The following is a 24970-nucleotide window of genomic DNA, read 5'->3' as shown; positions in this document are numbered from 1 at the left end:
ATAATTAAAAATTGATCAGAATAATAAGAAAGTCATTTAATGAAAATAATTTTAATTTTAAACATTCTCATTTATATAAATATACAAATTTAAAGTTTAAAATAATATTTTGATATATTCTATACTATTAAATTGAAATAATTATAATATAACAAACATTACAAACTTACATTTAATTCCAATAATTACATATGTATCTTAAAATGGCAAGTAGGATCTTACACTTGTCATACTTATAACTAACCACTTTCCCAAATCTAAAAATCTGGCCTACCATTTCATACAAGAAAAGTGGATAGTTGTTCCGAGAAAAGTGCCTAAATTTCTGCCATATGAACGTTGGGGATGAGAAACTTCCTGTTTAATAGGAATTCCTAGCTTTTAAAATGACCCTCGAAGAGTTATGGACACAGTTTTCTTTTGATTTCTTCTTTTATTTCTCCTTCGATAGATTTTTGTTTTTTGTCAGAGTTTTGTACAGCGTGCACGCTGGATTGTGTGATTTCTTAGTTTTTTCTTTGATTTCTTCTTTTTTGTTAATTTTGTGAGGCGACTTGTAATGGTGCTTTCATTTTAGTTAATTTGTCTGTGATTTTTTTCTTTCTGGTTTTTGTTTTTGTTTTATTTTTTATTTTTTGGTGATTTCTTATCCTCAGCTCTCATGGAGGGGACTTGGGCTCTATATTTAAGGAGCTAGAGGTCCCATGATAATATTTTTGGGGGGCTAAAGCTTAATTTGGAATCTTTTCTTATTAACTAGGAGCCCCTACTTTTTAGTTGAGCGGATGGAAAAGGAGGGGCTGAAAATAGCCCCTACTGTTTAGGGAAGAATTCTGCCACTTGGCAAGAACTTACCCTTCATTTTCCCTCCAAATTGAAATCACCTTACCAAAACTTTTAAAAACAACAATTTATATTTTTTAATATTTCCTTCAATTTAAGAGTTTATGTGTAATGCCCATGGGACTGCTCCCCTTTAAATGTTTCTAAAAAAGCTTAGCGGGCCAAGCGGATGCCCATAAGACCCCAGCCTTATTTTTGGTGGCCGAGTTTGGCCGAGTAGAGAAAATGCAGAGCAAATGAAGTGGAGAGCGATGGGATGTTTTTTTTGTAGGTAAGTTTACTTTCAGACATTTATTATATGAATAAACCCTAGCTTATCTTTTTATTTCAGTTTTATATATTTTGCTTTTATCATATGTACTCATATTATTTGTTGTAAGATGATAAATAGCATGATTACAATAGAAACCCTTTGACCTCTTTCCCCTCGACAAGCAGCGATACACCCAGAAGTAATATTTTAATTTCTGATTCCTGCGTTGTGGCAGTATTTGCTATGTGTGTTCGGATTTAGTGCGATTATTATGTTTCCCTACGCTTCTTGGCAGATGATGAATGTTGGACTTGGGTCATGTACGTTAAATTGACTGCATGTACCCTTCTTATTATGAATACTTTAGGTTCCGATTCTAGCCTATATGTCTTAAATTTTCTGCAATCTATGGCGACTTCAGAATTTCTTGTGTACTCTTCTTCAAAACTGTGGATGAATCGTTGGCATTTTTGGGGGTATGTTTCATGTTTAAGAGAAGAACTGAATCTGTCTTACATATCTACTTTTCTTGGTATTCAGTTTGGAGACGAGGTGGATGGGTGGGACTATATCAATTGTTTTGCTGATGACTTGTGGGTATGCCCTAATATACCCTGATACGGAGAGTCGTGTAGGGGAATTGTTTGGTTTGTAGATAATTACAGAAACTAGTTTTGCCCAATTGCTGGTATATAGACATTGCCTATATATTCTGCACCGTTTCTCTTTTAATTTTGTATAACACCTTCAAATACTTTTGCTTAATAAGAATTGGGAAACTTCAACTTGTAATTGAATATGCCATCTCCTCCTCTTGCCTTTGACAAAATTGAACCAGGAGGAGTCTAGTCTCAATTGATGTCTTTATCTTTCATGCTTCTTATCTGGAAGACAACATTATGCTTTGACATCATATGCATAACCATTCTCCATTCTTCAAACTTATGTTGGACTGTCACGGCCTGAATCCAGTTACTAAGCACCAGAATTTTTTTTAATCTTCAATTATAAGGCAACATGCTTGGAATCAGAATTTCCAATAATCTGATTTACCACTTTTGAAAAGTTCAAAATTTTGATTCCCAAGTGAAAAAGGCAGCCAAAAAAGTAGAAAACCCCTACCATCACATTCCTTCATCATGATCGTTGATGGTTTTGAAAATTTGAGGAATATTTTAATTTCTGAATCCTGCGTTGTGGCAGTCCTTGCTTTGCGTGTTCCGATTTTAACAGTCAGTTTAGTGCAGTTATTCTGTTTTCCTACGCTCGGCTGTGGTATTTGTTAGCCAGTTCGTTCGACAGATAATGAATGTTGGACTTGGGTCATGTACGTTAAATTGACTGCATGTCTTGAATTTTCTGGGCTACAGGAGTAATATCAATTGTGGATTTAGCCAATGTTCAATGTGGAGAGATATGTGATTTAGCCAATTGATTAATGATTTAGCCCTTAGGAATTCCAAGCGTACTTCCCATGTCACTATCTTCTGCTTCACACTCTCTGAAACTGCAATATGCCGTGCCCTTACAATCATATCAGGAAACTGGGTAGATATTATGTACCCTTTTTATTATGAATACTTTAGGTTCCGATTCTAGCCTATATGTCTTGAATTGTCTAAGGATCCAGGCTGACAGGTATTTTGAATATCCTTCATCTTTGTTTTGTTCATCCACACATCCTTTTCACAATCCACATGTCCATAGAGCATGGACATTGAAGGTGTTGATTTGACAACTTTAAAAAAAGCTTGTATTCACTAAATATGGTTAACCCAATACGAAGAGCCCGTGTCCTACTAAATATGGTAAACCCAATCCCAAGAGTCTTAAGTCTAAGAGGGGTGTCGAGTTAGAAGAAGATATTTCCAACAAGAGTTCTAGCCTCAGCGTTGTATTGACAAGAATATTACAGAGAAGTGAATTAGCACACCCCAAATCCAAAAAGCCTCGAAAATGGCGAAGATGAACCAACAATCATTATGTGGAGAAGAAAAGATATTAGAGTGTTATTGACCTAATTATGTGCATGCATGATCTTTGCAGCAGTAACAGTTTAGATCAGGATATGGTCAGAGGGACCAGAAGTACATTGCAGCCTTTGTAAAACATGAGAAATCACCTCTTCTACGTCTACACTAGATTGAACTGCAAACACACATTGAATGTTTTCTACATAACATGTTCTTCTTCCCTTCTGACAGTTTTATTGACATTTTTGTAGAATCAGATGGCCCAAAAATCTGTAATTCATATGCTAGAAAATATACTAGCTCGTGAGAATCATATCCATTTAATTTTAGTCTGATTTGTTAAATATCCATGGTTTCTTTATGTTTGAATAAGTGGCCGCCATGACTTAGACGTATATAGAATTTCAGGTCTCCAACACCAGGAAATAAACTTTAAATTTTATGTTTTAAGTGAAGATTCTGTCTTGCACAATAGAAAAATTCAAAATTTTTGCCATCACGAATCAAATCGAAGCTGTGATATATGTTAGCTGCCTTGTCAAATGTGTGATCTGGAGCATAATATATGCAATCTTTCTTAATTTTTACTTTTTAGAACTGCATTGAAAGCTGTAGGTTAAGAATGGAGATACAAGTACTTCTGCAAACTATCTGAGAATGGAGATGCAAGTACTCCTGCAGCTTGACAGATTGAATGTGTGACTGGTTAAAACAGAGCATTCAGCGGATGATGGTATTGGATGCATTTTCTCTATTGCAACATTGCTATGACAGAACCCAATGCTTACCTCAAAGCCATAATGAAACAGGATCACAGACTAAGGATGTTTCAAATGGTGAAAATCTCTTCTGGGGAAGTGGTAAAGCTTGGCAGCCTAAGGATGTTGTTTCTGCATGGATTGGAGAGTACAAGTTATACAATTATCAGAGGAATTCTTGTAATGGGTATCAACAACGCGGGCATTATATTCAGATTGTGTGAAGGAAAACAAGAATTGTTGGGTGTGCTAGAATTATATGCAGCCATGGGGATGTGTTCATGACCTGTAATTATGATCCTCCTTCGAATTATATAGGGCATAAACCATATTCAGGATGTGATTTGAGAGAACTTATGATTTTTATTATTGATTTTTTTTATGACTCTTCTCAGCGCTCTCTTCTTCACGCTGCTAAGTAGGGATTTGTAGAAAATCTATATGTTGAGGACAGTTTAAGATGCCCTATTTATTGCTTGTAATGTTGACGGTACTGTTGGGTATGTTTCTGCTCTTTTTTGTGGTGATTAAGGGAAGGTAATATTTTTGGGGTATAGGAGGGAAAAGTATGGAGTAGAAGAAGTTAGATGTTTATAAGATTAAAGGTAGCCTATAGAATAACAGAATGTACAGTATAAAAAAATAGTATGGAGTAGAAGAATTTTGATGCTTATAAGATAAAAGATAGTTTATAGAAGGAATCATTCTGCCGTAATGTTTGTTTTCATTTTTCATTTTCTTGCAGAGACTTTAAAAAGTATGCGAGAGTGTAGGTTTGTAATTACCTTTTTTCTTTTAACTCAATTTTTTAATTCTGAAAATTATTGACATGTTCAGGTCAATATGTTCCAACATATTCCATTTTATAAGAAATTGAATGTCGGACTGATAATCAAGAGAATTTGTAGCCATCACGATTGCATGTGAGTTATCATTATATGGGTTATCATTATATGGGGAAGCTGAAATGATTGAAGCTGACGTGCTTGGTAAGGTTCTAACAAGAATAATTTAAAAAAGTAGACTGGGTATGTACAAATTGTCTAATGTTATAGATTGTTTTGGTGACGACCAATTTCTTTAATGTTATCTGTTTTTAGTCTATTTCTGATATTGGCTTTGTGTTTATTTTTATTTTTCTTGCAGAAAAGAATCTGAAAAATATGCTAGAATAAGGGGGCAGTCTAGATTTGTGAATCCCTTTTTTCTTTAATACTCTTTCTTTTAATTCTCTGTACCTTAGTTCTGAAAATTACTGACTTGTTCAGGTCATTATGTTCAAGCATATTCCCTTTTTCTAGAATTTGAATGACATGACTGATAATCAAGAGAATTTTTAGCTATCAGAATTGCAAATGGGTTATCATAATATGGGAGAAGCTGAAATCATTGAAGTTGACATGTTTGGTGAGGTTTGGACAAGAATAAATAAAAAAGACTTGGTATGTACAAATCCTGATCTTACAGACTGCTTTTATGGTGTCTGATTTATTTCTAAATTCATAATGACTTGGTGACAAACAGGTTTACACACAATTCAAGCATAAAATGCAAGCTCACAACAATCCTTCAATACAAAAGATTGAATTTTGTTGTGAATTATCAGCATTGGTTAAGCAGTTTTCTGGCAAAGATCCAAGAGAGCTAAGCATCTTTTTCAGCTGGCAGTGTGAATTTAGAATAGTAAAGGAGATGGGGTTGGTCCCTTGTTATATTTTAATAATTTTCTGGTCAATTTTATTGACCTACTTGCCTTGTAACATTGTAAAAATACAATGTTTAAATAAAAAGAAGTGTTATTGGAAGGGATTAAAACCCTCTTCCAAAGAGTGAATGGAATGGTTGTTGGCAATGGCCATTCCTTAATGTCTCTTGTGTCTCTTAGCATTTTTTTATTTTTTTATGAGTGATAAATTTATTTATAAAATAAATAAGATTTTGAAATAATAGTAAAATAAAAACAGTCATTGCACTCAAAAAAATGACAGCCATTTAAGAAGAAAGTTGTGAAAGCAAATTATAGTCATAATTCATCTATGACATAAAACATGCCACTATGGACCAACAATTGACCAAAATGTGTCCTTATAAAGCAACTTAAAATAATTATAAACTTGTATCATGAATGCAATTCAAATGACACTTGTGCTCACCTCCCTATGAAAGCAATTTATAGACATAAATATGATGTAAAGCATGCCACGATAATAAAAAAAATGAATATTTTGATCTCTCAACATTGTGCACAATGGATCATAAATAACTTTAAAATAACAATTATAAACTTCTATCATGAATGCATTCACATGATAATTGTCTTTTCATGCAATTCATGACTATTTTGACATTTGATATATTTTTCTATAGCCATAAATAGTTTTGTTATATATTTTAGAAGTATGTTACAATATTCTATAGTTTATTTCAGTTACATGTTTAGAAGTATGTTAATATATTATTTTTAATAAATAATATAAATTTACATGTGATGTTTTGTATTATGTTTTGTCATGTTGTTTTGTGCAATGTTGTGTAGTATTGTGCAAAGTCGTGTTGTGTCATGGTTGTCCTAGGTCCAATTAGGAGCCATGGTTGTCTTTGGTCCATTAGGTGAGACCATTTTAGCTTCCACCTTCACGGGGTTGGCCTCGTTAGTAGAGAATATTTAAATTAATAAATATTCTTGAAGCTAAGAGAAGCTTTAGTATGTTTTTTAATGTATATTTTGACCTCTCAACATTGTGCACCATAATAGAACAACATTTTAAAAATAATCATAAATTCTTTTTATTAATGCAATTCGCATGACAATTGTGTTAACCTCTCTAATGAAAGCAATTTATTGACTTAGTTCATATGATGTAAAACATACCATCATAATGAAAAATTAAATATTTTGACCTATCAACATTGTGCCCAATGTCATAAGTAGTTCACATGACTATTGTGTTTGCATCCCTATTGAAAGAAATTTATAGACATAATTCATATCACTTGAAACATGTTAGCATAATGAACAATTGAATATTTTGATCTCTCAACATTATGCAAAATGGATTTAATTACCCTTATAAAATAGCATTTAATTATAAACTCCCATTATGAATGTAATTCATGTGACAATTGTCTTTAGAAGTATGTAAATATGTTTTTTTAGCCATCAATACATATTTAGATGTAATTATGTTCTCTTAAATAAACAAATTAAAACGTACATGTGTTGTTGCTATGTGGTGTTTTATGTTTTGTGATGTTATAGGTGCATCTTAGGTGAGATCATTTTAGCTTCCACTTCATGTGGGTAACCACATTTTTTTTTATTAAAAGCAACCAAAATAAGGGGGCTAACCCATTAGTACATGCATGTGGTAGAGCCTCTAACAAGAAAATAATTGTAAAGGATCAACAACACATAATCAACATCTCCCCTTTTTCAATATCGGAAAGCCATCTTAGCCAACCATGAACAACAAATTAAACCAACTATTCACGATAAAGCAATATTTTAAACAATTTGTCAAAAATTATCATCACACTTCTATAAAGATTATCAACATAGTTCTACATTATGCACGTGGTTGGCCTTGTTAGTAGAGAACATTTTAACTAATAAACATTATTGAAGTTGAGAGAAGCTTTAGTATAAATTTTTTGTATTTCAATTAGAGACATTGTTATAAAAATTTAAGCTAGTTCACATACATGCATGATGAGTTTATAAAAATAAAGAAAACCATGAGTTCAAAGGTGAAATTTTAAAAAATTAATTAATAAATTGAGCTACATTTTCTTAGTAATTATAATTTTTTTATATATTTTCTCAAATAACCAAAATAAAATGTGCATGTGGTGTTATTGTGGTGTTTTGTACTATATTTTGTTGTGTTGTTTAGTGCAATGTCATGTTGTTAATTCAAACTAATTTGGAAGCAACAATTTCCATGTCTTTATATTAAGCAAAATCAACAAAATACTTGTAGAATTAGAATACTAACAAATCTAATTATAATATTCTACTCTCTATCCTAACTCAATCTTAAAGACATCTCTAGATCAGACTTCTATAGAGTAGACCCCTTAAGATTCTTCTTTGACGAGACATCATTTATCCAAGGCCAATTACATACGCATATGTTGACATCATCAAAATGTTTTGGTCATTATATAATTCTCATCTACCCATTTATATAAGGTTGTACTATCTCTCACAGTGGCATGATAGTCATTCATGCAAGGATCACATTAAGCTCTTGCACTAGTATTATAAGATTGCATTTATTACTCATCTAGCCATTTATGTTGGGTTGTATTACTCTCTCGCACTAACACAATAGCCATTAATAGAAGGATTGTAGTAGCCTCTCGCACTAACACAATAGCCATTCAAACAAGTATTGTAGTAACCTCTCACACTAGCACTAAGAGATTCCATTTATCACTCATCTAGCCATTTATACGGGGTTGTACTTATCTCTCGCACTAACACAATGGCCATTCATACAAGTATTATACTATCCATCCACACTGACACTATTAGATTACATTTACCCTATCCATCCACACTAACACTATTAGATTACATTTACCCTATCTTATCCATTCATACAGGGACAACTCCAAATTCTACACTAGAACGTAGTCATTCATATAGAGATAAGCACGAGAGTGACAATATAGGAATCATATATTTTCTTCTTCCGTAAGAAATTATTGATGGTCTCCCTTTAGCAGAGATAGGGATCCTACTAGAATTATGATGAATATCTTATAACATATGAATTAATGTTTTATAATATCTAATTTCTTAATATTACCTTTTAAATTGAAATTACTTTCTAAAATACATAATATACTATACATCCACACTGACACTATTAGATTACATTTACCCTATCTTATCCATTCATATAGGGACAACTCCAAATTCTACACTAGAACGTAGTCATTCATATAGAGATAAGCACGAGAGTGACAATATAGGAATCATATATTTTCTTCTTCCATAAGAAATTATTGATGGTCTCCCTTTAGCAAAGATAGGGATCCTACTAGAATTATGATGAATATCTTATAACATATAAATTAATGTTTTATAATATCTAATTTCTTAATACTACCTTTTAAATTGAAATTACTTTCTAAAATACATAATATCAACCTACGATCTTATCTGTGTGTGTGTGTGTGTGTGTGGGTGTGTGTGTGTGTGTGTAATGATTTATATACACACATATTATTATTATTATTATTATTATTATTATTATTATTATTATATCACACACACACACACACACACACACACACACACACACACACACACACACACACACACATATATACATACATACATACATTATTGTGTTTTCAATGGTTTTATTATGTCCACCTTGTATGATTTTTCCTTTGACTAATGTTCCTTTCCTTTACCTTATAGAACTCTCTACTTTTTAGGGTGCCTAAGGAAAATTATCTTGATTCATTCCTTGCTACCACATATTATTTTGTGTTATTGGATGGTGACATGTGAACAGAATCTTTGGTCGTCTTGTGGAATATGATGTTATTAAACTTATAAACCTATTTTTAATTGGTCCTCTACTGACACACGATCCACATTGGTTGTCAATCCTTCATGTCCTTCTCATTCCAATTGTGCTTTTTCCTAGAAATCCTTCCCTTTTTCTATATGTTATGTTCCTCTCTTTTATACATGGTTCATGGCACATTAACAAGTGCACAGACTTTCTATTGACCGACCCCTTAATAATATTAAATAATGTATGTGATTACCTTTTTTTTTTATAATTAATGTTTTTGATTAAGGAAAACAGGTTTTCAAGGGTGCCTGAAGCCCTTTTATAGATCTAATTTTCAATGAAGCTAAAACTTAGAAACAACAACCTTTAGATGAAACAAGTTACCTAACAAAATAAGGTGACCAGGGTGGCCTCACAGATAACACAGTGCATTACTACCACCTAAATAGGTTTTAAACAGGATCCTGAAACCCCATGGTTACAAAAGAATACATTTAAAATTGAACCATGTCAAGCTACAAAACAACAGGCCAAAGAGACTAGGATACCCAAAACAAAAAGGGACAACCTCTAAAAAGACCAGGCAAGCAACTGGATAAGAAATTCGAGCCTCAAGATTTACTTTTAGATCTCATCTTTTGAGAATGTAGAGACATATCAAATGATGGAAAAGAGGGCTTTACCTTTTTTCCTTTTACTTTTGTCCATCCATCCTCTACCATCCCAGCAGCCTTCTACCAAGCAAAGTCATCCAAACCACAAGAATCCCCCAAATCCCTTCTAGCCAGGGCAGAAGAACCACCACCACATGAAAGAGGGGCTACAACGCCCCCTGGAGCCAAGGCCACATGAGGAGCATTAGCCAAATTAGAAATAGCAGCATTCAAAGGAGGGACAACAGAATTAGCAACCACCATAGTGGAAACACCATAAGAATCCCTCAAATCCTTACCAGCCAAGGCAGAAGAACCACCACTACATGAAAGAGGGGCAACAATCCCCAGAGCCAAGGCCACATGAAGAGCATCAACCAAATCAGAAATAGCAGCATTAGAAGGATGGACAATAGTATTATCCACCATCATAGGGGAAACATTTAAAGCATACGAAATAGCAATAGAATCTGCCTCCAAAGAATCCTAAGAAGAATCATCCAACCCATCCCCAACAGAGGAAGCTTTTTGAACAATGTAGTGATCATCCAAAAACCCCTTCCACCAAGAAGGTGACTTTTTGGATCTAACCTTTCCAGAGGAGCATCTCGCTATGATGTGACCAATCTTTTGGCATTTCCAACATCTAAATGGAATGCCCTCATAATCAAGTTGATTCCAAGAGCCTATGGGAGAGGCCAATTTAATCATTTCTAGAAGCCCCTTAGAGACATCTATCTCCACAAGGATGTGTGCATACGTCATCCAAAACACATTGGAAGACCCAAAGTCAACCAATAAAATATCCCCTAGAGCCTCCCCCACGACCTCCAGAACTGAATCTAGCCATAAGTGAAGGGGAAGGTTAGACAACCTTACCCATAGAGGAATCTTGTTAAAGGATTCAATAGATGGATCAAAATCCACATATCAAGGTTTAGCCATCAAGGGGAACCTCTCCTCCCAAGAGAAACCACGCCTTAGGATGGCATTTCGATCCTCCTTAGAAGCAAATTTCACAATGAAAAAGGCCCTTGCCATAGGGAAAATCTGGACAATATCTGAAACTAAAGGCTCCCAAAATTTGGAAATCTAGGCATGCAGATCTGATAGAGAGGACCAGAAACCCCTAAAACAAAAGATGGCAGTAGTATATGAGAAGTCCTCTACTTGGATAGAAATCTCAATGACAATATCAGAGTCAAGAATGAGCACAAGGTTACTTACTATAATAGGCACAATAGCATGAGTCCCTGGATGCACAACCTAACCACCAAGACCAACCTCATAGGCAGCCACATCAACATAGGAAATGGCCAAACCACCCACAACTCTTGGGGAACAAATCTCTCCACCAGGATCAGGAGAAGCCCTAGCCCAAAAAGCAGTAGAAGCCCAGTAGGACTGAATTCAATAGATGGATCAAAATCCACATAAAGGATTCAATAGATGGATCTAAATCCACATATCAAGGTTTAGCCATCAAGGGGAACCTCTCCTCCCAAGAGAAACCATGCCTTAGGATGGCATTTCGATCCTCCTCAGAAGAAAATTTCACAATGAAAAAGCTCCTTGCCATAGGGAAAATCTGGACAATATCTGAAACTAAAGGCTCCCAAATTTTGGAAATCCAAGCATGCAGATCTGACAGAGAGGGCCAGAAACCCCTAAAATGAAAGATGGCAGTAGTAGACGAGAAGTCCTCCACTTGGGTAGAAATCTCAATGACAATATTAGAGTCAAGAATGAGCAAAGGGTTACTTACTATAATAGGCACAACAGCATAGGTCCCTGGACGCACAACCTGACCACCAAGACCAACCTCATAGGCAGCCACATCAGCATAGGAAATAGTTGAACCACCCACAACTCTTGGGGAACGAATATCCCTACTAGGATCAGGAGAAGCCCTAGCCTGAAAAGTAGTAAAAGCCACAGCAGGATCGAAAGTCGGAGCTGTTTCCATAAAGCCAAATGCAGGAGCTGAAGCCGAACGTAGAAGCTGTACACAGGAGCCGATTTTTATAATTTATGTTATTTAATTGATAATTGCTATTAATATTTATATTGATATTTATTAACTAAATCATTATTTGGATAATATCCACAATTTTGTAGATTAGGTGATAGTATTTATTCAAAACATTGACAAATAAGGGTAATGATTTGAATACATATAGTTATATGTCAATATGAGGTTATGGCATGCACCTCTTTATAGTGTTTCTTCTAAAAAATGCATTCTAATTAAAACTCTAACACTAACAAAGTTGTGGTAAGTGCAAATGTGAAAGTTGATGAATTTGTAGAAAGAAATGATGATAAATGTAAGAAAGAACCTGAAGATTATAGTGCATTCATATGTGTGGATGATGGTGCTCCCAACACTCCCATTGAACAAGAAACCAAGTTGCAATTTCTAAGCAGATAGGGAATGATGGAGTGCAACAACAGGTTGACAAGCAGTAGATAGTGGGTGTCAAGCAACAGATAGAAGATGTCGAGTCACAGATAGGTAATGCCAACCATCAGATAAACAATGTCGAACATGTTGAACCAAAACCTGAACAAGAAAGAGATAATGAGCTTGAGATTATTTTTCAAGATGAACCTGTTGAAGAATAAAGGAGACCACTTGTGCTAGCTAAGTCTATAAGAGAACATCATAAACCTCAAAAAATTATTGGAGATGTAGAATCTAGTGATATGACAAGAAAGAGACTCAAAAACGATACATGCTTAATTTGAATGACAATTGGATTCAAGAAATAAATGAAGAAATTGAATAGATTGAGAAAAATAACATTTGGACCCTAGTACCTAGACCAAAGGACAAAAATGTAATTGGAACAAAATAGGTTTTTAGGAACAAATGCAAGATCTGATACCCAATGCAACTCTTTATTCATAAAACAAGTGTTTACATACAGTGTGCCCAGCTATAAGGCCTTTTAGGTTAGGGTCAAATATAATAACAATCACAAAATAGTTATGAAGATCCCACAAGATCCAACTTACAATTCTAATCTCAGCTAGACCAGATCCACACTCTAGTAGAAAACCCCAAGGAAATCTCAACTTGTGCTCACAAGCCCACCAAGCAATCTCCTAGTTTCCAAGCGTCATCTACTAGCCCTTCTCAAAGTTCGCTCCTCCACTTATCCTCGGTGTGCTATAGGTTTTCTTTCCATGTCAATCTCTAACCCTCTCAGAATCCTTCAACTCAACTTAGTTGCCAATACTCAGGTTCCTCCTATCAAGTTATTCACTTTGTACAGGAATCTGGGAATGCCTCCTACCACCTTTCTCAATTGAAAACACATTCTTGACATAATCATGCATAGCGTTGCAATCATACTACCAAGGTCTACCAAGAAATACATGACAATTTTTCATTTTCACAATATCACACAACACTTGATCCTTATATTGCCCAATGTAGAAATCATCAAGGCATTGTTCCCTCACTTCCAAAGCATGCTTGCCTTGCAACGAACCAATCCTATAAGGATAAGGATGTCTCATTCTCTTCAAACCAAGTTTTTGAGCCATCTCCTTAGCAACAAGGTTGTCAGTACTACCACCATCCACAATCACAGTGCAGACTTTACCAACAAACTTAGAACAATTCCTGAACAAATTAGTCCTTTGATGAGACTCTAGTGTCCTTTGACTAACTAGTACTTGTTGAGCTAGTAAACTCTCTCCTTGCTCAAGTTGACTACCATGATCCTCAACCTCATTCACAATAGCATCTCTTCTATCACTAGCCTTAGGACATTCATAAAATATATGTCCTATTTCTCCACATTTGTAGTAGGTACCCTTAAACTCACCTCTACCTGTCATTCTCTTATGATCAATAGGGTTTGGTTCATCTTATGCACTTGATTTAGCTTTTTATGAGCTATCCTGCTTCTCCTTCCCTCTAGAATTACTTTTCCTCTTCAACTTATCATCTGCCTTTAGAGCATACTGATAAGAATCCTCGGCCGAATCAATCTTCAACATGAAAAACTCATCTTGGATATTGAATCGCAAACTATTAATGTACCAAGCTACCTTCTGCTTTAATGATTCTCTATGCCTAGACTGAATAGTCAAGTTTTAGAACTCCTTGGTATAATCTTTCATAGGCATATCTTTTTGTTTCAAATTCTGCAACCTTTTGAACAACTCAAGCTCATAATCAACAGGAATGAACTTAGCCTTCAAATTAGTTACTATCAATCTCTATCTAGTGATCTTCATTTCACCTTCCTCCTCTCTATCTCTTTACAGTTCTTTCTACCAAAGAGCAGCATGTCCTTTCAACTTAGTTTGTGCCAATCTTACTTTGAGTGGATCCTCAAATACCCTCAACCTCAATGCAGTCTTCCAATTCACCAATCCAATCAATTAGACCTTCAGGAGTCAAAGTACCTGAGAAATTAGAAACCTCCATCTTATGCTTCAACCTCAACAAAGATCTAGGTCTAGTAAACTAACCAACCCTAGTTCAAATAGGTCTATCCACACGATCAATTTTGTCCTCACCACTTGATCCAGCAACTTCAAAGTCTTTAGCAACTTCCTCATAACCGTCTTTAGTACCCACATGCCGAGGTATACTACCTAAAGCACTCACAATTTCAGAAATCATGTCACTCTTCATCAATGCTATCCCAAATCTGAATTCTACATTAATCTTCTCTAAGATCATTTCTTCTACAACATCACTAAGATCATCAATTTTCCTAGGGTCCAATCTTCTTCAAGGGATCTTCCAAGATCCTCTGCAAACCCAAAGCAATAAATCCACAAATCTATAAGATCAATAAGCTCTACAAGATCAACCTTCTCTACCAACCTTCACCCAAGTCTTGGTGCAAACTACCTCAACTGCAGTGCTCAGTCTACACACTCGAGAACAACTGAGCTCTAATACCACCTGATGCAATGAGAATCTAAGGATACCCCTAATAGAGGTAATTTGGATCCCTACAAATAACCACACAATAGAAACAAAACAAGAAGATACACAAATGCAATATTTGATACCCAATGCAACCCTTTATTCATAAAAACAACTATTTACATGCAATGTGCCTTGTTGTATGGCCTTCTGGGATAGGGCCAAATACAACAGTAGTTACAAAATATTTCTACAAAATCTCACAAGATCTAACTCACAATCCTAATCCCAGCTAGTCTAGATCTACACTCTAGTAGAAAACCCCAAGGAAATCTCAACTTGTTCTCACAAGCCCACCAAGCAATCTCCTAGTTTCCAAGCCTCGACTACTAGATCTTCTCAAAGTTCGCTCCACTTTATCCTCTTCTCCAAGATGGATGCTCTATTATTTCCTTAAGACTCCACAAAACCCCTTACTTATACCCAAATAAGCCACAAGTCAGCCTAGCCCAATACACATTAAAATAAACCTTTACATTAAATGCCCATGCAAGCCACAAGTCAGCTACAAAAAAAATTAAATACCTATACACAAATTAAATGCTAAAAGTTGACTTACAGACAACTCGGGCATGATAGGTACCAAGACTAAACCGAGTGACAAAGAAGACCACGTTGAATGTCAGCATTCTACCAGACATAACTGAGTTCCTTCACTAACTGAGCACCGGTATTTTCCAAGTCCTTCAGAAGCAACTGAACCCTTTCATTGACCGAGCTAACTCAAGCAACACTATGGCTGAGCTCCCAATGCAAACCGAGCTCCCAATATCACCAAACATCTTCATTAACCGAGTCACTTGGTTAACAAAACAACCAAACCAACTTAGTATCGACCGAGTCATACTTCATTCTTTGACCAAGTCCTCCAACTCCAAGGTCAAACCACACCAACATGCAGGATTTCTAGCCAACCAAGGATGCTCTTGTATCAATTATTCAAATCATTTGCTGATGAAATGAAGAAGAAATTTAAGATGTCAACATTTGGTGAAATCAAATTCTTCATTGGTTTGTAAATATATCAAATGAAGTTTGGTATTTTCATTACTCAGTCCAAATATATCAAGGAGATACTAAAAACTTTTGGAATGGAAGAATCAAGACCACTAAGCACACCTTTTTCTATAGGACATAAGTTATCTAAAAGTCATGAATCTATTGATGTGAACCAAACACTATACAGATCCATGATTGGAAACTTGCAATATGTTGTTCAAAGTAAACCAAATATTGCATTAGATGTTGGGATAGTTGGTAGATTTCCAAAAAATCCTAAAGAGAACCATATGATGGCAGTGAAAAGGATATACACCGACTCTAATTGAGTGGGAAATATTGATGAAAGAAAAAGCACTAGTGGAGGTTAATTCTTTCTAGGAAAGAGATTGGTGTAATAGACAACCAAGAAACAAAACTATATTTCCCAATCAATAGTCGAGATCGAGTATGTGGTAGCTATAGTAAACTGTTCAAGCGTTATGTGGATCAAGCAATTACTAAAAAAAATGAAAGAAGAACCAACAGATCCAGTGCTTATCTATTGTGATAACACAAGTGCTATCAACATATCAAATAATCATGTGATGCACACAAAAATCAAACACATTGATATCAAGTATCACTACTAGAGAGAACTAGTTTAATGCAAAGAAGTGAAGTTACAATATATACACACCAAAGAACAAATGGTTGACATATTCACTAAAGCCTTACCTAAAGATGCTCATGAGTATCTTAGAGGTAAACTAGGGGTGCTTCCCCTAAGCAAAGAAACTTAAGGAGAAATGGTGCATTGCATCAAATGTGCTAATTAGAATACCTTACACATTGATGCAGACAGTTCTACTTGAGGATGTGCCTAAGGTAGTCAAGTAAAGAAGAAGAAAGAGAACAACATAATAGATTATCCATACAAAGATGATAGAATTCAGCCCTAACATGTACTTATCTACATAATCAAGATGTATGAAGAAAATGAAGCCAAGAGAGCTAATGTCTTTGGCATTGTTGTCAAAGAGGAAGAAAGAGTACTAAAGAGAAAGAGTATGTAAGAAGGAAAAATATATATGATAGAGGGAGTCTAAACTCGGAACTTAGAGGTATTTTCTAAAATTGCATGGATGAGAATCAGAATGAAACTAAGGATATTGGTCTCTCGTGAAAGTAAAATCTTTTGGATGATTACATGGTAACAAAGAGGGAGATTGTAATCTTATAGAGAAAACTATTTGAGGTGTTTTCATCAATGCGAAGGAGGGAGATTGTTGGAAACTATAATTGAAATAATTGTTGTATTGTCATTGATGCCAAATCTATTGATGAGACATGTTGTTATCTGATCTCAATGTCATATCTATTTGACTGATGAAGAGAATTTGAGAAATTTCTCATAACAAAAGCACCTAGAGGAAAGGTTGAGTTATGAAAAGGAAGCTACAAAGGACATTGGATTAGTTAGACTTTGACAAGACAAAGTGATTATTTAAATCATGTTGATGTTCAAGTCTTGACAATGCAAACCAAGATAGATCACTTATGTAAGGCTTGACTGAGATAAAGAGTAAAGTATTGAGGAAACTTGAAGGTCATGCTGAGTGATGCTAGTGTCAACTGAGCCACAGTAAGTGCTGAGTAAATTCAGTATTGATTGAGCATCAGTATCGACTAAACATACAGAGTTGATGCCAAGCTAGAACTTCAATAGTGACCAAGTAAATCAATGATGACCAAGTATCAGAACTTAGTGTTGGCCGAGCAATAGTATTTTGAATGCATATGAGAAATTGTGATTTCTAGTCGACTCAATTGATTTCTTGGGATATGGAAACCATGTTGAAGATAAGGATTGATGAGTTGGATCATTTAATTTTGGGTGAGGATTAGGTAAGATACCCAATGAACAAATTCTATGAGAAGTTTGTAGAAATGAAAGAAAACAAGGAGATGTACAGATAGAATGAACTTGATGAATTGAATCACGAACCCTAAGATCTATGATGATTGTGAAAATGGAAAAGGACCAAAATTACCTATTTAAGGAGGTACAGAGATGAACTTTAAAAAGTGTAGAAGAGTGTGAATGAGATATACGAAGAAGAGAGAAGAGCATAGAAGTTGTTCATATTTCCACTAAGATGGAACAAAGCTGTTGAGATTGATAAGTGAATCTAAGAAAAAGGCTTAAGATTTTTTTGAAGAGATGGATGAATGCTTGAAGGGTTGCCCAACAAATCAAGGATAAAGGTGACAAGAAAGGATTAGTAGAGAATCAACACATGAACTGAACAAAGATATGAAATTGCAAAGTGAGTTGTAATCAATCATATCAAAGTCTACTATTTTCTTTCTAATCATTGTAAACAGTTTGTATTGAAATCCTTTTAATCAAAGGTTGACTTAACAATCATTAAGTACTTAATAGTCTGTGTAAATCCTTTAACAAGGTGACATTCTAATGGAATTATTTAAAGCCCTCTAACAAGGCCACTCCAAACAGTGCAATTAAATCCTCTAACTAGGTCACATTCACTACAACATTTGGGGTCAAATTGTGACGACAATTTACAATGGTGGTGTTATTTGTGATGATTTTTATGTTTTTTTACAATTGTCCTCAATGTCATCGCAATACAAACATTAGCATCATAATTGTGATGTTGGCATGATTATAAAAAAGAAGTAAAAAACACAACATTAATCATTCCCATTTGATCAATTGTGGAGAGCTACATGTGAAGAATTGTAGAGCTCTGAATGAGGGTATGGAGAAGTTGTGAAAGAGTGTGGAGATCAATGCACAGAGATCTATGATTTTTTTTTCCTAGCCATGCCTTTTCTTTGTATTTTGTTTCCCTTGCTCTACATTTTTTTGTCATGCCATGTGCCTGCTCTTTGATTATGTTGTCATGCTACGCCCTTGTGATCTTTGTGCACTTGCTCTACATTTGGCCTACACAAAAGATTATCAATGAGTGTCTTATCACTCTTCCAATTAGGATAGTAGAGGGTTGGACAAGTAGAAAACTTTTTGCGTCAAAGTTTCGATTATATTGGAATTATTGTATCAATATTTTGAATCATCCTGTGATTTATTATTCAAATAATAAAAATCTCCTTTCTTATACATGTTACAGAATTACATCACTTTCTTCTTCTTCTTCTTTATCTTATCATTATTCTCAAAATATATCATAGAATATAATCTTCTTGAAAGAGTGTTCTAAATTTGTCACAATCGAAGTAGATGTAACACTCACAAATATTAAAAAATCACATTCATCTTTAAGCAATAAGCATTGCTCTTATTTGTGAGACATTTTAATCCTCTAGTCAAATTATAGTGGCCAAAGAATATAATTTGTATATTCGTTTGTATCTCCTTATGGCCAAAAATATTCTCTACTTGTGGTTCCCTTAAACCATTAAGATTCTATCTGAGATTGCACATTTATGCCCTGCCCTATCAATCTTTGTTTTGATGGTGTGATGAGTGTCATTTCTATAAAGTAACTCCATAATAGATATCATCCTTCCAAGTGGTAAAAAGTCTATTTTAATATGTCCTTTTGCAAGATAAGTATTCTCTATCTTTCTCTCTAGAGTTCCAAATTAGACATTGTTTATATGGACCTATGAATAAGGGCATAGCAATTATGGGAAGTGTGCCCTTATGATGTAGTGGACTAGAGATTTTTATGTAAAAATTTAAAGGCTTTTAGTTTTTCAAACCAATGGATCAATGTAATATCCAATTGCATTTCAACATCAAATATTTCTCTTCTAATTAATGGAACCCCAGAAGGATATTTTGATATATTACAAGGTATTCATCAAGGAGACCCAAATTTGCCTTTCTTATTCATTATCATGGCTGAGGCATTTGGCAGATCAATAAAGAAAGGTCAAGAAGTTGGCAAAATTAGAGGAATAATGATAACTAAAAACATCCCTAACATAACCCATCAACAATTTGCTAATGATACTATTCTTTCAAGAGTAAGCACTAAGGAAGAAGCCCAAAATTTTAAACAAATCATTCTAGAATATTCAGAAGCTTCAGGACAGAAAGTGAATGTGAAAAATCCGTAATTTTGTTTCTTAATACAACAAGATAAATGGAAGATTCCATATGTAATCAGATGGGATATAAGAAGAGCACTTTCCCATGTAAGTACCTTGGGATCCATTTAGAAAAAGGAGCAAGGAAGAACAAAGGCTAGGACAATATTTTAGACAGGATTGATAAATATACAAAAACATGGAAAGGGGAGTGGTTATCAAAAGCTGGCAGAGCATTGAAAATAAAATCTATCCTCTTAGCAATACCTATATATCACATGTCGTGCCTCCCTTTACCTAAGAATATTAACAAAAAATTGGAAGGAAAGCTCAAAAATTTCTTCAAGACATAATTAATGTCCAACAAAAGACCACAACAAGGGTCTATGGGACTAGAAGCTTACATCAAGAAAATAGCAAACAAACGGAGCACTAAATGATGACCACAAAAGAACAAGGAAAAAAAGAAATTGACATTAATTAAATAGGAGAGGATATGTCAACCAAAGGATCAAGGGGGACTAGGTATTAAGAATTTTATTTGGAAAAATGAAGAATTGGGAGCAAAGCTAGTATGGCGAATGTACCTGGAAAGAGAAAGCAAATGGGCTAAAATCTTATACAATAAAGATTTAAATGCGATGACCCGACATCATTATTTAGAATTAGGAACCCACCTATAGGATCAAAAGCATGGAATTTTATGGTTAAGTATCAATCTATGATTTGTAAATATGCCACTAGGGACATAGGAAGAGGTGATGAAGCTCTTTTCTACGAAGATTTCTGGGATGGACTACCCCCTTAATTAACTCTAACCTCTTTATTAATGTCAAGAATGAGCTCGTTAATATATTGGGTACAAAGGTATCTAATTATAAATATATTAGAAAGGAAAATGGGGAAGATATTTGGGCATGGAAATCTTTGGAGAGTGTAGATATATCAACTGAAGATAAAGAGAATTTTGAAAACATCCTCACTCAGCGACAAGTATACCATAAAGATAGGAATTACAAGCTTATCTGGGGAGCTTCCAAAGATGGATCTTACAAAGTCAAGATAAGATACAATCTAATTATTAATTCACAAAGATGGGAAAATATTAACATTCCTCTCAAGTTATGCTGAGACCCAACATGCCTACCAAAGGCAAGAATCTTCTTATGGGCAGCAACACAAAAAAGAATTATAACAGCTGAAAAATTTACAAAGATGGGATTTGAAGGTCCATCAAGATGTTTCCTTTACAAGGAAAGTTCGAAAATGGCTGATCACTTAATTCACAATTGCTCCTTTTCTAAAGAAAGTTGGTATTGGCTTCGACAACAATTATTCTGGACATCTCCCCTCCCTGAGGATCTCAATAGACATCAATTGGGATGGAAAAAAGAAAAAAAACTATAGCATATATGGTAAAATAATGTGGGAAATATGGAAAGAAAGGAATTGGTGCATCTTCAGCAACATAGAACTGAGTGTGTACTCTTTTCTTAACAAAGTAGAAGCAAGTATTACAAAAGTTATGAATAACTATTTAAGAAAAAATGTCAAAATTGAAGGGACATTTTTAGAGTGGGATGGGGAAATTAAAAGGAAGTGGGCATTCCTGATCAACCCACCATTAGTCTATGAGAAAAAAATCAAAAATCAAGAAAAGAATGCAAATGGGAACTAACTCCAAAAGGTTGGATGAAACTTAACTTTGATGGAGCATCAAGAGGTAATCTAGGAAAAGTAGGAATAGGTTGCATTATAAGGCCAGACACTAGAGAATGGATCATTAAAAGAGATAAACCTTTAGGCATTACTTCAAACAATATAGAAAAATTAGAAGCTCTTAGTAAAGCATTAGTACTAAGTTTAAAAATGAGGATAAAAATAATAATCATAGAAGGAAATAATCTTATATATGAAAACATCAAGAATTGAATGAAATAGCTTCCTAACTAGGTTACAAAAACTATTGCTTCATGAGAGAGACGTTGTTTTGGACACCCTTGCAGCATCTGACAAATCCTCATGGTGAAGGCATCGTTAACCCTCATGAATTCTGCATAACTTTGGTGGAGTTGCAGGCAAGGCTAAAAATTGTAAACTTGGATGACTTTGTCAAACTCCTCAACATGCAGTAGCCCAGGCCACAAATAGATGATGGCAAGAGCATAGATTAATATAAGGACATAAAAAATGCTTATGAGCTTTCATAGTTTGGAGCCAACCAATAAAATTGTCACTCATTATTTGTACCTAATCTACATATTCTCCTTCAATGCATACTACTTGGACCAACTAAAAGTAATGCTCCACAAATTTGAGGGCATCTTCATTTTCTTTCAGCATATGCAAGAGGACCATAATATCAACAACCTCTCTCTTTAAATTGGTGTTATAAAGGGTCATAGGCACCTTGCTCTTATGACCCCAAGGGGTCTGAAATGATATGGTGATCAAATCGCTCTTCCTCGTTGATTTATTCTTGTTATACATAGAGGCAAAGTTCCAAAAGTTCATATCATTGAACACCTCTCTTGCTGGTAGATGGAAACAATTCTATAGTACATCTCAATCAAAGGAAAGGAGTGCTTTGTTGTTTGGCATCTTGATTTGGCGAGTATCTAGGTCGTAATGTGAAATGCATTCAAAGATCAACTCTGGAGCTTGTACCAACACCGGGAAACCCACTGCTTTGACAAGGCCACTCTCCTTCAACTTCCTCGTAATTGGATTTATGGGATCCGCCTATTATATTCTATGCAAGTCACCAAGGTCATAAAATCACAATTCAGGACTCCACAGGGCTTCTCTGATCCTATCCAGAGCACTATCGGGGTGAAACAGGGTTTTCCTCTCTCCCCCACTCTCTTTGGCATCTACATCGATGAGCTTGAGGCTTTTCTCTATGATTGTTCACTCCCTAGCAATGGTTGTTATCTACATTAGGTATTGATCTCTCTATTCTCCTATTTGTTGATGATGTGATTCTCCTAGCAACTCCTTGATGGCTTGGTCTCTTTTTGTGACTCACGTGAGCTAGTTTTAAATTAGGGCAAGACTTAAGTTATAGTCTTCAATTGTTTGAGGACATCCCATCTCTATTTTTACTTCCAAGGTATCGAGATTGAGATTACTTCTTCATATACTTACTTGGGAGTTAAGTTTTCTAGACCTCAATTTAGCTTGAGACCAACCATGAAGCCTAGAGTCAACAAGGGGCTCAGCTCCCTTGCTATTCTTGAGTGACAGTGTTTTCAACACCACTTCTAGGGCACCACGACTAAGATGTCTCTTCTTGACTCCCTAGTCAAGCCAAGTGTCCTATATGGCTCTACTGTTTGGGGCCCCTCCCTCTTGGAGTTTGACTAGGCCTCTATTGAGAGAGTCCAAACTCTTTTCCTTCGGCACATTATCAGATGTCATTGATTCACACCACACAGCATTGTTCCGATTGAGTCTGGTGCTCACCCTTTCAGATTGGGGACTATCTTTGATTTGGTTTGGCTTCTTCACTAGCTATGGAGCTTCACTAATTCCTCTGACAATCATCATAGATATTTCTACTTAGCTTATTGTTCCTTTATGGAGGTTGCGGGTTCAGAATCTGGTCACAGGTCTCGTTGTTGGTACACCCAGGTCTCTACTCTCTTGGGCTCAGTTGGTATTAGTTTGGATCATCTTCCCTCCTTCCAATTTTTTGTAGACATTCTCGCTCATCTTCTTCCACCTCAACAAGAGTTGAATGAGCATGTTAGACTTGACATCTACAAACAATATGTTATCATGACCTAGAGGAATCCCCTAGGTGGGCTTTGTCCACGCATGGCCTTCTATGTTGAGTACTTTCTTGATATCCAAGACGGGATCATCTTACATCCTTGGTACCTCACTTGTCATTGGACTCATGCTCTTCATATCTCCTTGGGGTTTTCTAGGGTGGGTTCTCATCAGCTACATATCCTGACAGATCACCAGATTGGTAGGGAGGACAAGATCTATCGGCTTTGTCACCTCGAGGAGGTCGAGATTGAGTCTCACTTTATTTTTCATTGTCCCATTTACTATGAGATCTAAGGGAGATTGTATTGTTTGTTCAGAGAGTGTTGGTCTCTTCCCTCATTCTTCAGATAAATTGACTAGCATTGTCTTGCACTCTACCTTCAGGAGACCATGCAGCTTCGTGAGCACACTATACAGCTCCTACTTTTCTTGACATCGACCCCTATGTAGCTCATCACCTCTTTCTTCATTCCTATTGTTCCTACCTGAGGATCAAAACAACCTCTCTGCACCATCTCGGTTCACACCAGATCTATGAGACCCCACAGAGATTACACTCGGCAACGTCCCTCTAGTAGACCTCAGAGGAAACCTTCCAGAGTACTTGATTTTTCTAATGTCCACCTTTCCATTTTGGACTACTTCTCGCCTATGAGGAGTTCTTAGCTATTACTATTCCTTTTTCTTGGTTCTTTCCTAATTTTTATTTTCATGTTCTTTCTACGGACATTGTTTGGTGCTCCCTCTGTTGGCATTTTCCCTTTGTATTGTTTCTAGTCCCTTAGATCCTCGTTAGTCTCTTGTTGGACATTAATAAATTTATCTTGTCTTGATTACGTATCACTTAGATTCTTGAGAGCGTAATCAATTATGTTTAAATTATCATAGCCAATGAAGTTAACAGCCATGTGGAGAACTTATAAACACTAGAGCACTTAGCTGTAGAAATTGAAAATGTTTGTTGAGAGATGTCATAGGAAAATGCATGTATAATCTTACTTTATAGATTTTCCTTTATGGTCGTTAACTCGAATTTCCCACACCACACAAGCAATCTAATTAGCACTGATTTAGACGAGACTTTTGATCTAAATTATCAGATTTTTAGTAAATGCCAGGGATTAACGAGAAAAATTTATGTCATACACGTCTTATTTGTAC

The 24970-nt window shown here is 35.3% G+C and overlaps 1 long non-coding RNA gene across 1 annotated transcript; it reads left to right on the top strand.

The window, feature by feature from the left end:
- Positions 1-360: 360 nt before the first annotated feature.
- LOC149580029 (uncharacterized) lies at positions 361-4524 on the top strand. Its single transcript, XR_016353014.1, has 2 exons — positions 361-1114; positions 3685-4524. It is a non-coding gene; the product is annotated as an uncharacterized LOC149580029 (long non-coding RNA).
- The last annotated feature ends 20446 nt before the right edge of the window (positions 4525-24970 follow it).

Source organism: Cupressus sempervirens, chromosome 1 (assembly GCF_028749045.1).
Source record: "Cupressus sempervirens isolate cs-2001-9-10 chromosome 1, ASM2874904v1, whole genome shotgun sequence".
NCBI classification, from domain to species: domain Eukaryota; kingdom Viridiplantae; phylum Streptophyta; class Pinopsida; order Cupressales; family Cupressaceae; genus Cupressus; species Cupressus sempervirens.
Note: the sequence above shows the minus strand (reverse complement) of the source record. Positions and strands in the feature narration are given on the sequence as shown.